The 14888-nt window shown below is 45.1% G+C and overlaps 1 protein-coding gene across 1 annotated transcript in view; it reads left to right on the top strand.

Moving 5' to 3' along the window:
• ASIC2 (acid sensing ion channel subunit 2) overlaps positions 1-14888 on the top strand; it is a 1044166-nt gene that overhangs the window by 755817 nt on the left and 273461 nt on the right. The gene's annotated exons all lie outside the window — the stretch shown is intronic.

Here is a 14888-nt window from a genome sequence, read left to right as displayed (position 1 = left end):
TGAGGAAGGTAAGGCCTTAAGAGGGTAAGGGACTTTCCCACAGTTAAGTAAGGGATGATGCTGCATTTCAAACCTACAGCTACTCTAACAACTTCTCCATAATCTCTTCAACCTCACCACCCAAACATTCCCAGCATTATTTTCCCTTGGAGTCTGAGATTTTTTTTCTTGCTTCTTAAACAAGTTTATTCCTAAATGACAAAAGCACTTGGCCAGTCAGCCAGGGTTCCACCCAGTTTTCCCAGCAGCATCAACTCAGCTCCAGGAAAGGGGGTTAAATGGCAAGAGGAGAAAGGTGTTTGAAAACATTCACATAATTACTATATTTAGCAGGGTATTCTCTGGAGACTAATTTAATGTATAAATATATGTATATACAGCAATCAGTAAGTATCACAGGGTTTGCTGAATCTCTATTTTTTAAAAAAAAATTCAGAAACAACAGCTGTGCTGAAGATAAGTTAAAGTGGAAGCAAGAATTCTTTTTAAAGCTCTTTGGCCTGATTCTTTCTGCTACATGAGAGAGGGGAGAATGGGGAGCAAAAGAGAGTGGATGAGAGGAAATCCTGAAGGAGAGTAATCTCTAAAGAGTGGGAGAGAGAGGAAGTGAGCATCACATGTGCCTCCTGAAGAGGTTGTGTCTCAATCATAAAAATTTGGTCCCCAGGAGCAGAGATCTTACAGGTGGTGGTGGATGGGTATCAAGAGCTACAGCATCCTGGTTATCTCAGGAGAAGGAAGAGGAGAATGAAGGAGAGAGGAAAGAGGAAATAGAGAGAGAAATAGGAAGCATGAGGACCACCCAACTCCCTCAGGATCGAGAGTGGCTTCAATCCAGCTCCTGGTCCTGAACTCAACCTACCGACCTCACTAACCCAATACCCCCATCAGCACCATGGCCAGCGCCTCTCCATTTCTCGACGGTTACCTGAACCCAGACTTCCCATCTTCCAAGCTCACTATGCCCAGAAGAACTGGGTACTTTTTGTAAAGTGACATATGTCATTCCAAGGGTTTTTTCCTCCAGCTACCCTTTGTGTTAGTTTCCTAGGGCTGCCATAACAAAGCATCATAAATTGGGTGGCTTAAAGTAATAGGTATTTATTCTCCCACAGTTCAGGAGGCTAGAAATCTAAAATCAGGGCATCAGCAGGGCCATAGTTCCTCTGAAAGTCCTGGGAAAGAAAGAATTGCCTCTTTTCTTGCTTCTGGTGGTTGCCAGCCTCAGCTTGCAGCTGTATGCTGCCTACTCCAATCTCTGCCTCATTGTCACACGCAGGTGTTCTTTTCTGTATGTCTGTGTGTCTCCAAACCTCTCTCTTCTTATGAGGACAGCAGTCATTGGTTTCGGGGTCTACTCTAATTGAGTATGATTTCATCTTAGCTTGATTACATCTGAAAAGGCTCTATCTCCAAATAGGTCACATTCACAGACGCTAGGGGGTAGTACTTCAATATATCTTTTCAGGGGACACAGTTCAACCCACAATGCCCTCATGGTTGCCTCAGTCTAGAGTAGGATGTCTGTTCCTATGAACTACCTTAGTACCTTATAGTACAGCATGTATTACACTGAAGCTAAGTGTCCATTTACTTGCTATATCTCCCGTACATCGAATTCCTTGAGAGCAGAGAACTGGTCTCATTCATTTTGGCATTCCCAGCATAGCAAGAACACATAGTAGGTGGACAGTCCACTTCGTTGTGGTTCACTAAACAAATGAGTGATAAATGAATGCATTTCTTGTGTTTTCATGGACTTAAAGCATATAGCAAATAACCACTGTACACGTATGACTCTTCATAGGTCCTAATCATACTATGGGTAGGGTACAGTGCTGGGATTATGACTGCAGTCGTGAGTAAGAAGCCATGCCAGCCCTCGCGTCTTAGAAAATGTAATAAGTATTTTTAGAGTCAATGGAAGATATTTCTAGCCTAGAGAATCAGGGGAGACTTCACAAAGGAGATGAGACTTGAGTGGCACCTTCAAGAAATGGGAAGAGAGATGGGAAGGAGAGAGAAGGCTGTCCTGGGGCTGAGGAACAATGTGGTCAGAAGTGTGATAGAGGGATTGTTAATGATGCCACATTGGGGGTGGTTGGCTTTTTTGGTTGGAGAGAAGGCTCCCTATTGAACAGCATTGGGAGGTGGCTGTGATAGGAAACTGTAAAGATGCCTGACTTATTGGCAAATAGGTCTAGATGTTATTGTGTAGACAATGAGAAAGCACAGGGAGGTATATGTTAGATTGGACAACCCTTGGGAGATCGGTTAAAAGGTTATTGTGATAGATCAGGCAAAAAGAAATGGGATCTGAACTGGAGAAGTGTGGGGCATGGGGAAGAAATGAACAAGGTGAAGGAGGTTATGGAAGAAGAATTGTCAAGACTCAGTGATTAACTGACTGTGGCAGTGGGAACAGGGTAGTGAGGAAGAGGAAATTATGCTCTAAGTCCTTATGGGACCTTGAGAGAGATGATCGGAGGCCCTTGGGAACAAGTTGGTCAGCAGTTCTCCAGGCTGACCCAGCGTTGAGAGCTACTGCTTTTCCTCAAGGGAAAAGGGGTATTTGGGTTGAGAAATGCATACTCAACAGCAGCTTCTTATCTAAGATGAACTGAGTGCTCACTTTGTGTTGGGCGATGTTCTAAATGCCCTGCCTACAGCAGTAAACTGAACTCTCATGGCAAGCCTTTGAGCCAGATATTATTTTCTCCAGTTTACAGGTGAAGAAGCTGAGGTGCAGAGAGGCTAAATAAATTGCCCAATATTAGTCCATCGAGCAGTTTTTCTCACTCCAGTGCTGGTGAGCTTAGCGGTGAGGAATAGTAGGAAAAGCATGAAGTGGGAGGCATGAAGACCAGAGATCCATCCTATCCACACTAGTTATAGCTGTGACATTGGTCAAGTTAATGATCTCAGTTTTCTTGCCCGTAAAATGACTATACTGATACTTGCTCTGTCTACCATGCAGGACTGTAGTGATTAAAAAATCAAAAATAAACTGAAGTATTTGAAATTGTTTCGTAAACTGTGACATGCTACAGGAATGTAGATGAGTAACAGATGCAAGTCTCTGAAACTGGCCACAAAGTACCTTGATGCCACGATTTAGAGAACTTGCTCTGTGACCTTGGCCACGTTTCCTGACCACTCTGGATCTCAACTTTATATCCACAGAAGGAGGACCCTTCTGAGGATTAAGATAAAAATAGAATTTATAGTTTTCTCTGCATATCTGCTTTTACTCATTTTCCCCCATCTCAGCAATAGTACTACCATTCCCCCAGTTGCACAGGCCAAAAACCCAGCAGTCTAAAGACATTTCCCTTTCCCTCACCCATCCCTTCCATCGTCAAATCTTAGCCATCCCATCACCAAAATACAGCTCAAATCTCTCCACTCTTTGCCACCACGACTACCACTCCTTCGGTCCAACCCACCATATTCTTTGCTTGGATGATGTCTGGGACAGCCTACTGATTTTCCTCATACCCTTTAACCCTCTGTCTATCCCCCCTCCATCCAGAAGCCAGAGTAACCCTTAAAAAGCACAAATAGAAGCATATCATTATCCTACTTAAAACACTTCAGTAGCCACCCATTACTCTTAAAATCAATTTCTAAATTCTTCCCACAACCCACAAGGCCCTCTGCGATCTGGAGGTGGGCTGCCTTCCCAGCTGCCTCTTGGGCTGTTCTCCATTCTCATGCAACCAACACACTTCAGCCACCTTCGCCTTTTCTTCTTTCTTCTGAACACCACGCTCCTTCCTGCCTTAAGACCTCTGTACAGCTATTCTCTTTGCCTAGAACATTATCCCCATGTTCCTTACCCAATAACTCCCGTTCAGCTTTCAGGTACCAGCTCCAAAGTCACCTCCTCTGCAGACCTTTCCTTACTTTTCCAGAGTAGCCTAGGTTCTCGTGTGACGTGCTCTCAAATTTCCTTATTCTATTTCTCCCTGCATTTATTACAGACCCATTTATTTGATCATTCGCATGACGACCTGTTTGATGTCTGTTTCCCCACTGAACTATGAGCTCCGTGGAGTCAGGGTCTAGTTTTGTTTGTGTGTGTGTTTGCGTGGCACCTCCAGTGCCCAGGCCCTCGTAGATACTCAAAAGACAGTTACCAAATGATGGGAAAACATCAGATGAAAAGCATCAAGCGCAGAGCTGAAATGAAACCTGCATTCAGCCCGTGTTCTCTCTCCTCCTCTCCCCCTCCCCATGGCTCTGAGCCAAGCTGGGATCCTGGGCTGTCAGGGACAATGGTAGGTTATCTCCCATCTCTTTCCAGGGTGGTTTTCTTGTGACATTCCTGGGGACTGCAGAGATGTGGGCAGCAGGCAGACCGAGAGCCTGAGGGAATAATTAGTATCAGCTTCACATAACCTCTCCTTGGCTGTCCTCTCTAGGATAGAGAGAGAAGCAGCCTTTGTGCTGTGGAAATGCTGCTAGAAGCACGGATCCCGGGGCTCCTGTCTTAATTGGAGGATGAGAACGCAAAGATGGGTTCAGTGCCTTAGCCAAATGTCATGGAGACATGGCGTGACATTAGGCCAGTCATATCTCCATGGGAGGCTTCCTAGGGGTGCACCAGGCACAAGGGCTTAGTATCCTGGTTCTGTACACGCATCTCCAGGTAGATCAGCAACCCCTTGCCTCCCAACCCTCTGGGTAAGAATACAATAGCCCCTCGAATTTGCAAAATCCCATCACATTCTTTATCCTTCTGGAAGCTAGCAGGCAGGCAATTAATGGTGTGAGGAGTGAATCATAGCAACAGCTCTACCAGAGCAGCAGCCCAGACTATTACCCCATTCACCTGATGTGGAAACTGAGGGGAAGAGAGTCAAGCTTCTCACTGGTAGCAAATGCTGCAAAAGCTAAATGAATGGAATGAGGCCTTCTCTGCAGGAAAATGAAGTACTTGATTTAATGACACAAGGACACCAAGCCTCCTGCAAGCACCCATTCTTCTCTCTGAGAGAAGAGTATACTAGAAGGACCCAATTCACCATGGACCGTTTCTGTATTCCAAATTCCTACAGCCTGAACAATCCATCTTTGACCTGCAATCTCTCCCTGGAGTACAGGTGGCTTTCAACTTTTTATTGAAGGATGATATACATACAAGAGAGCCCGCTCTCATGAGTCTACAGCTCACTGAATTCGCACAAAGTAAACATGTTTCCAATGCCCAAATCAAGAATTAGAGCATCACCAGCACCAGGAAGCACCCAACCCATTCCAGGTACTACCCCTCCAAACATAACCACTATCCTGACTTCTAATAACATAGTTACTTTGTTAGTTTTTTGTACTTTATAAGCTTAGAATTCTGTACTGAGTTATAGTTGATGTACAATATTATATGTTACAGGTATACACTAGATTCACAATTTTTAAAGGTCATACTCCATTTATAGTTATTATAAAATGTTGGCTATCTTCCCTGTGTGGTAGCTGATTTTATACATAATAGTTGGTACCTCTTAATCCCCAGCTCCTATGTTACCCCTCCCACCTTCCCTCTCCCCAGTGGTAACCACTAGTTTATTCTCTATATCTGTGAGTCAGTTTCTTGTTTGTTATACTCACTAGTTTGGCACTTGATAACATTGGACTTTTGAGTCTCACCCATATTGTTGTGAATGGTGATGGATCACCCATTCTCACTGTTGTGTGGTGCTCGGCTGTGTGAATACATCACCGTTTATCTATCCATTCTACACCGACGGTCATCATGGCAGTTTCCAGTCTGCAGCTATTAGTAATAACACTGCTGTAAATATGCTTGTCCATGACTTTTGGTGAACATATGCGTGCATTTCTGTTCGGTATGTACTTGGGAGTAGAATGGCTATCTCCTCGGGTAGCCGTATGTTGACCTTTAGCAAATACTGCCAGTTTTCCAAAAACAGTTGCACCAATTTCTACTCCTACCAGCAGCATGTGAGAGTTCAGTTATTTCTTGTTTGTTTTTTTTTAAATTACTCTCTGGTTATTTGTGGATATATCCAGAAAGAGAGTCACAGTTCCTAGTCTTTATTCTCATGAATCATTAAACCATCCCCTAAATTCTAAAAGGGAATGACTCTGACTGTGTGTACTGTACACGCATAATTTTCTTTCCCCACCAACTCTCACTCATCCTTCACGATGATGATGACGCTATTCAGGTATCACCTCCTCTAATAGGTGCCTGGGCTGCATGAAATATCCCTCCTTTGTGCTTCCACCACACTCTGTTCTCTCCCTGTTCCTTACTCATTTTGTAGGTACCTGTCTCCTCCATCAGCCCATCAGACAGTAGCATTCTTGGAAAGAGGTGTTATGTCTCAGCTGTCTCTGTCTTCAGTACTTAATACTGTAGAGAACGCAGGGTAGGTCTTCAGAAAATATTGAATGAATGAATGAATGAATTTTCCTACTATTTGGTAAGCCAAGAAGTCAAGACTCCTACTTCCCTTACATCACCCCACTGCATTAATTGGGCATACAGCAGGCACTTAATAGAGACTTGCTGTAATGATTTGATGTGACTTGCAAACCAACACCGCCAGCTGCTAAAGGAAAGAATCTTCTTGAAAACCAGGGCTGGGCTGACAAGACTCATTCTGGCTGGATTTTGGCAACATTTGGATCTTACTTCCTTCTTGCTCTTTTCCTGCCACTCAGGAAGCAGAGTGGGGTGATTCAGACTCATTTCTCACCCACACACAGAGCTCACTTTGCCCCACTTTCAGCCTGGCTCAGGCTCTGATCTTCCAGGATCTGAGACTCAGGAGCCAGGGTTGCAATGATGGAAATAAAGACCAACCTTCCTCCTCTACCCCCAAGCCTTCGGGAGCAGAGTCACAAGAGAGGGCTCTTGCCATTGGCTAATTCTGGGCCTGTTTGTCCTCTGTTACATGTCACTCTCTAGAGTGGAAAGCAAAGCATGTATCCATGGTGGTCCCTCCTGGCATCCAGACAGCTGACCTGGAAGCCATGATGTCCTGGGCAAACTAAGACCCGATATTGCCACCGCCATTCCTACTATTGTTTAACTTTCAACACTGTAAGATGTTACAAACACGGCTCAAGCCGTGGTGTCCACAATCTGCTCATGGCTTGGAGAACGGCGCATTTTCAATGCTCTAGTTAAGCTGACATCACGCTTCTCATCAGAGGGCTATAAACTCAGTGGAAAAAAAAATGCGTAATGAAAGTTCAGTAGATTTCGCTTCCCTGTGTAAGAAGGAATCACTTCTACCAAAAATTTGATAGAGAGTAATTACGACTTGCTTCCCCCAAGACTAAGGAATCGCTGTTTCTGATCCTTACCTCTAGGAAGAAGCAAAATGATTCCTGTCAGGAAGAAACAAAATAAGAAGAAGAAAAAGAAATGCTAGAAACATAATTCTTAATCTTTCTTTGTGCCCCAATGAATTCTATAGGAAGATGTATTTTAATGAAACTAAATAATAAAATAATAAATTTTAAACGATGGCACAGGATCAACAAGCAAGGCTTTGTATTTTCACAGAGGCCTGGTTTCAGGTTTAATTGGGTCACAGAAATGCTGTGCCTCCTTGGGTAAGTCAATTCCCTTTCTGTATTTATAAATTGGCCCCCTCCATCTCTGATATACTGAGAATGTGTAAGACTGAGTTTTTTTTGTTTTTGTTTTTATTGATTGATTGATTGATTGATTGATTGATTTTTGGCTGCGTTGGGTCTTTGTTGCTTCACACGGGCTTTTCTCTAGTTGCGGCGAGCGGGGGCTACTCTTCGTTGCAGTGAGCGGGCTTCTCATTGCGGTGGCTTCTCTTGTTGCGGAGCACGGGCTCTAGGTGCATGGGCTTCAGTAGTTGTGGCACATGGGCTCAGTAGTTGTGGCTCGTGGGATCTAGAGCGCAGGCTCAGTAGTTGTGGCACACGGGCTTAGTTGCTCCGTGGCATGTGGGATCTTCCCGGACCAGGGTTCGAACCCATGTCTCCTGCATTGGCAGGCGGATTCTTAACCACTGTGCCACCAGGGAAGCCCAAGACTGAGTTTTTATAACTCTTTAACAGAAACAAATCATGCATCTATCAAATGTAAGGTACTACACTTGGGCCCAAAGAAACAGTGGCACGTGTAGTCATTCAACCAATTTTATGCCTACTACAGGCTAGATGCTGAGACACAAAAATACAAGCACTGACCCTACCTACAAGGGCTTCAAGGTATAGTAAGGATGACGGACACTTTATGACATCCACTAACAAAACAGGTACAAGAATGCAGTGGGCGCAGATAGAGAGCTTTGAACGCCTTTGGCTCAACGGGAAAGGATTTTCAGAGGAGGCAGCCTGGAGTTGGCAGGCACGACGCACTGCCAGGAAAGATAGGGAGAAAGAAGATGGGTGTTTGTAGCTCAGAGAACAGACATATCATGGCTTAAGGGTTCCACATGCGAAAGCGAATTACTTATGGAATTCAGCCAACTGCAAACTCAGCATGAGTCAACAGGTGAGGTGTTTGCAGCAACAAAATTCTCAACCGGGCTACCGTCCACCTCAGGTCCATAGGTACTGTCCTAGCAACGGCTCCAGCTCCGTCTCTGACTTTGGGCAATTCCAATACCTTCCCCAGATCTCAGCTCCTCGTCTGGAAGATGACAGGGGGCGAGGGATGGTCTGGACAGCCCCTTCCTACTTGGATCATCTCTAGGCCCGTAATGATTACACACCAAGAGCTGTCCCAATAAAAATAATAATAAAAAAAAAAAGAGAGACCTTTTAAAGCTTGAAAGCCTAGTGCTGCTCTAAACCTACCCACTGAAATAATGAATACCTCCACAAAATCACATTTACCAAAAATACAGCCACAGAGGGCCTCCTTTGAAAAAAATAGACAAAATTTATGAGAGAATTTTATCGAGAACCTGTCCTAGAAGGGAGGAAGTATCTGCCCTGAAGATGTTCGACTTCTGATTTTCTCACCACGCTTTCACAGACTCAGGGCTGGGATGGGTGCAGTGACACTGCAGAGGCCACCTCTGCCCCTATTCACTCCCGCTTTTTACTGTTCCATGAGCTGCTGAATGAAAGACTCAGGGTCACACCCCAGGTCGCAAAGGAATTATTCTGCTTGGGGATCCTAGTTTGTTTGGTTGTTTTCAACTCCTCCCCCATGGAATTTTTTCAAATCTTAGCATTTACGTAGACCAAGAAAGGGGATGGTCTGAATCCCACATGAACACAAGGAAATCCCAGACTGCTCCCTAGAGAGTCGTTGTGACCAGCTGGTCCTGTGCAGCCCAGCAGATAATTCTGGGCAGCCGCTTGTCACCACCCCAGTGTGGGACACCATGGGCCTCCGAGAAAGGGAAAAACCACTCCATCAGTGTGAGTGCGCCCGAAACTACCCCCACCGGGTGCACAGAATTGCGGTCCTCAGTAGTCAGCTGGTCCAGTGCTTCCCACAGACTTCCTCCAAATTTCTGCTTTCCCCAGATTTGTTTTTTGGAGACCGTTCTTTGCAGACCTAGAATCACTTTCCTTCCCTAAGAATCAGCAACGTCCCCAGCCGATACCCGGAGAGTAAATAGCTTTCTCCCTTTCCAACTTCAAAACAAAAAGGGCTTTATTACATCCCCTCCCCGGCCCTGTGCAGCCATCCTTCTCCCCTCCTGAGGGATGGGAAGCTACCCTGTTGATCGCCAGGGTGCCTTACACATGGCCCCCAAGGAGCCCCTCCAGGGCCTCAGAGGTAACTTGCCTTCCTGACGATGATCAAAGGGATGCCCACTAGAGCAGAGAAGGAAAATAAAAGCAAGTTTGATCTTAGCAGGGCATCCTGCTATATTTATTTACTCCACTAATTAAAGGAATGAGAAATAAAACCAGTTGCTCTATGGGCAGAAGCTGAGGGAGCTTCTCCCCTAGAAAACTGTTTGGCTTCGCGATTGTGATGTGGAGGCCAAATGAAGCAGGGCAGCAGGGAGGGGAACCCACCTCCTCTCGTCAGTTCCCAGGAGGGAAAGAAAACTGAGTGCGCGTCAGGACCTTATTTTGGTACCACATCCTCAAGGCTCTGCAGTAGGTGAGATCAGTCCCAAGCTAAGGCTGACTAAATGTTAATAGACAGCCTGGAACCCAAACTCACATATGAGCAGAGAGTATTTGATCTCTTCTTGAGAATGGGCATTGTTAAGGAAAGAAAGGGAAGGCAGGAAGGCCCAGACACCCAGAGAGCATGTCTGGAAATGGGAAGGAAGGGGAGGGGGATGGAAGGGAAAGAGGAGGGCAGCAAGGGGAGGCAATTCCAAATTCACCTGCCCCACAAAGTTGCAGAGGTCCATCCTGACCCAGGGCACTCCCAGAGGCTGCCAGCTGCTGCCCCAACATTTATCACAGAAGTGTGATTTTAAAAAAAAAAAAGAAATGTGATAAATGTGACACGGCACGAATGCAACCAGTGCCTTTGCTTATGCTGGAGGTTTTATTCCCTGGAAGCATCTCAATATCTTTTACTAGACCCACCCACAATCGCGCACACACACACACACACACGCGCGCACGCACGCGTGAACATGTGTCTCTACACATCCCAATCTGCTTTATAAACATCAAAAGTCTAGCCAAAATGCCACCTCTTCCATGAAGCCCTTTCGGATCTCCCTAGTTGGCAGTGTTCTTCTCTTGCTCTGACAGTACCTTCTTTGACCTTCTCTTATGGGATTTGTGTCTTACAGCCACTTGTGAATGTGTTTTCTCTCCCCACTGACTTGTCAACTCCTCACATCCAAAAGCCATGTCTTATTCATTTATTTCTGAGTCCTCACCGTGCCCAGAGCAGTTCCCGGCCCAAAGGGAGTCCCTCCATAAATAGCTGTGGAATTAATTATTCATCTAAGCCAGAAGTCATTGGGTAGAAAGGAACTGCAGAGGAAGCAAGGGGATTTTTTATTGGGTGCCCCTTATAGGCAGGCCTTGGACAAAGCTGAAAATACAAAATGAAAAACACAGGTCTGGCCTCTTGGAGCTCAAAAACATATACAGGGATATTGACAATGCCATGCGGTCAATAAAGAGTGAGAGAGGGGCCTCCCACTCACCCCGCCTGGAGCAGAGGTTGCCCCAGAGAGCATGTTAGGGGTGTTACCTTTAAGGTCCTGCATCAGAGCTCATGTGAATTCTTCGTTGTGGACGGAGGAACAATTCAGAGCATGCCCAATGCACTTACCAGGCATGGGGACCACAGCATCCCAAGAGAGGCAGGCTTCTGGCACTGGATGGAGGACAAAGGCAGAAGAAACTCCAGACAGCATCCAAACTTCTTGGGGGCTTGATTAATGCCTTTAATTAACCAGCCTGTAACCATGAAGGCAAGTGGCATGGATAGTAATAACACAAGAATGGGACCCAAGATTAGGCCTACACAACTACAGGGCTGTTCTCCCAGAGGTTGGATTCAGCTCTCTGAAGCTGGTCCTGGAGCCAGAGAAGAGAGATGTGCAGGGCATGATCAAAGGCGGACCAGTGCTGATTAGCACAGAGCATCTTACGTTGTCAGCACCAGCTCCCAGGGTGAGTTAAGTGCCTATAACATGAATGTGCGCCTGAAAAATCTCCAACCTGGATTTTATTCTTGCCCAAATGTTACCCAGTATTTTAATTAACCTGGGCTTATTGTTCTAATTACTGGAGTTTGTTTGTTTGTTTGTTTGTTTTTAAATTTATTTATTTATTTATTTTTGGCTGTGTTGGGTCTTCGCTTCCGTGCGAGGGCTTCCTCTAGCTGCGGTGAGTGAGGGCCACTCTTCATCGCGGTGCGCGGGCCTCTCACTGTCGCGGCCTCTCCCGTTGCGGAGCACAGGCTCCAGACGCGCAGGCTCAGTAGTTGTGGCACACGGGCCTAGTTGCTCCGCGGCATGTGGGATCTTCCCGGACCAGGGCTCGAACCCGCGTCCCCTGCATTGGCAGGCGGATTCTCAACCACTGCACCACCAGGGAAGCCCAAATTACTTGAGTTTTATACCATGAATTGCTGTTTGGGAGGAGTGACGATCAATAAACACAATTAACATGTGTATTGCCAGCGAAGCTTTGCCCTTAAAATTTTATTTAAACAATAATAATTACTAACATAAATCTTTAATTTCCAGTTCACTGGGGCTAACAGAGTAGAATGGAAGAAATGCTTTCTTAGAATATCACAATTTGGTCTTAATAGTCTCCCATCATCTGATATTTTATGGGCCTTCTTCACTTTGAAAAAATATCAGGTGCAAAAGCTAGGGATGTAGAAGGCTGCCATGATATGAGTGAGAAAAAATAACACATAACAGACTGTAGGTAACAGTAACATTTTTAATCATAAAAAACAACACTGTTTGAATGTCTGTGTGTGTTTGAGTATGTGTGCTTAAAATACGTATATATATGGAATATATATATATATATGGAATATATATATATATATATATATATATATATATATATATATATGGAAGGATATATATTAAACTGTTAACGCTGGTTGGTTCCCCTCAGAGAGTGGGACTAGGGGCACTAAGAAGGTAAGAGGGACTCTTCAGTTTTATTTTATATACCTCAAGGTTGAAGTCTGAATTTTTATAACAGAAGTATTAACTTTTGCAATTAAAACATTTTTTATTAAGATCTGCAAATCACCACTCTTTGAATAAGCCAAGGGCGTGACAGCACACAGAGTCCTGCATGGGGAGCCCACGAATGCAGGGCGGCTGCAGCTACACAAGCCAACGGTCTCAGAGCTCCCTCTCTGGTTGTCACATGACATCTTGTGGAACCTAGACCCTTCTTCCTGCCTCCCTGCTTTCTGCTTTTGGGACATGCTCTGATATCTTGTAATCCCTTCTAAGCTTCTGCATCCTTTTTCTTCGGACCCATGCTGTTTCCCTGCATTGGCTCCCCAATCCCCAGCCCGTTTCTGTCTTCATCCTTGGACTCCATCTCGGTGTCCACCTTGACTCTTGCAGCATGAGACTTTTCTAGCCACCTGTGCCCCAAAGACACAGCCTCCACCCATTCATCACCCACCAGGCCATGTCCTTGCCACCCACCCTCCCAGGGGTCCTCCCTCCGGGCTCCCAATCCAGTCTAGTAGCTAATGATACATATTTTTGATTCTATATGACCCCTAAACGCAAGCTAATTACTTATTTCTAGGGTTCCACTGAAGAGAATTAACCTTTCCAGAGCAGAAAAGAAATTGACTAAGCGGAACTTGTTGAGGAATAGTATTTCCAGTGGGGTCCCTTCCTGAGAGATTCTCAAGGGTGGTTTTTATTTGCTTAATTTTCACCTTATACCACATAGGAGAACCTAATCCCTACCAAAGATGTAATTCCAGAGAACTGTATTTAAAGAGATGCACATGAAATGAAAAATGTTAAAATGTCAAGCTGAATCCCAGTCTCCAGCCCTCAGTTGAAGAGTAGGTGACATTGGGTCCAAAGGTTCTCACGTATTCATTTGCCTGGAATGTATTAATTTATTCTTTCAACAGCATTTATTTCCCCACCATGGGCAGGTGATAAGCACAAGGATACCAAGGTGAAGGAGAAAAAGTTCTTGCTTTCAAAGAGCTCAAAGTCCAACAGGAAAAGGTACCACATGAGCCCATATGGTGGTTTAGTGACAGAGATGAAGTCAGACATGTTTACAGGGTACCGTGGAGGCACCAACTGGGGGAGACACAGACTTTCACCAGTTTAGGCACTAAAGGAAATGCTGACATGACTAAAGGAAATGCACTGTCTCTGGCCTCAAAGAGCCCACAGTCTAGCAAAACAACGAGAGAAAGGATATTGCGAGAGAATGGCCAAGAGTCACCAGGGGCATCCAGCGACAGAGAGAGACTCACTGGGTAGCAATAGGTGGCCTGACAGAAAAGGCACTATTTGAATAATCGTGAAGAATAAATGAGCTTTTCACAGACATAGAGAACAGACTTGTGGTTGCCAAGGGGCCGGGGGGTGGGGGATGGAAGGATGGGGAGTTGGGGATTAGTAGATGCAAACTATTACATACAGAATGGATAAACAACAAGGTCCTACTATAGAGCACAGGGAACTATATTCAACACCCTGGGATAAACCATAATGCAAAAGAATATGAAAAAGAATGTATATATACGTATAATTGAATCACTTTGCTGTACAGCAGAAATTAACACAACATTGTAAATCAACTATACTTCAATAAAAAGAAAAAAGAAAAAAGGATGAATAAGTTTGGGTGCCACAGTGACCGGGAGGATGGAGAAAAGGATGCTTCAGGCAGAAAAAGAGTCTGTGCCAAGGCATTATGTATTCCGGGAGAGCTCTAGAGTTTAAAATGTCTAGAACTTCGAGTACTTGTTAGAGACAGCGGCTGGAGATAGCAGAGTTCGTGGGGTGAAGAGTTCTGAAGACGACCGAGGAATCTGAACTTGATGTGTAGACAGCGGAGGGACCCTGGAGAGCGTTAAGCAGAAAGGGACCTATTCAGGTCTGCATTTTAGAACCAGCTCTCTGGCACCGATGGGGAATTAGAAAGTATGACACAGTAAGGCGTGAAAGTGAAGTACCTCATTAGCTTAGATGCTCCCAGGAAAACCCACGCCGGGTTATATTCTGGGAAAGGAAAGGGGAAGAAAACTGATCCAATGGATGCAGCACCTACTCTGTGCCAGCCACCAAGCTGGGTGTGGTACACTTGTCTGCACACATAGTGGGCACAGTGGTACCAAGAGAGACTCAATGAGGATAAGTCGATTCACAGGGTGCCACAATGAGAAAGTGATTGAACTGGGATTTGAACCCAAATCTTTTCAATGTCCAAGTCAGTAACCCCGCCATGATTTGTTACCCTTCTTGGCT

Source organism: Eubalaena glacialis, chromosome 19 (assembly GCF_028564815.1).
Source record: "Eubalaena glacialis isolate mEubGla1 chromosome 19, mEubGla1.1.hap2.+ XY, whole genome shotgun sequence".
NCBI classification, from domain to species: domain Eukaryota; kingdom Metazoa; phylum Chordata; class Mammalia; order Artiodactyla; family Balaenidae; genus Eubalaena; species Eubalaena glacialis.
Note: the sequence above shows the minus strand (reverse complement) of the source record. Positions and strands in the feature narration are given on the sequence as shown.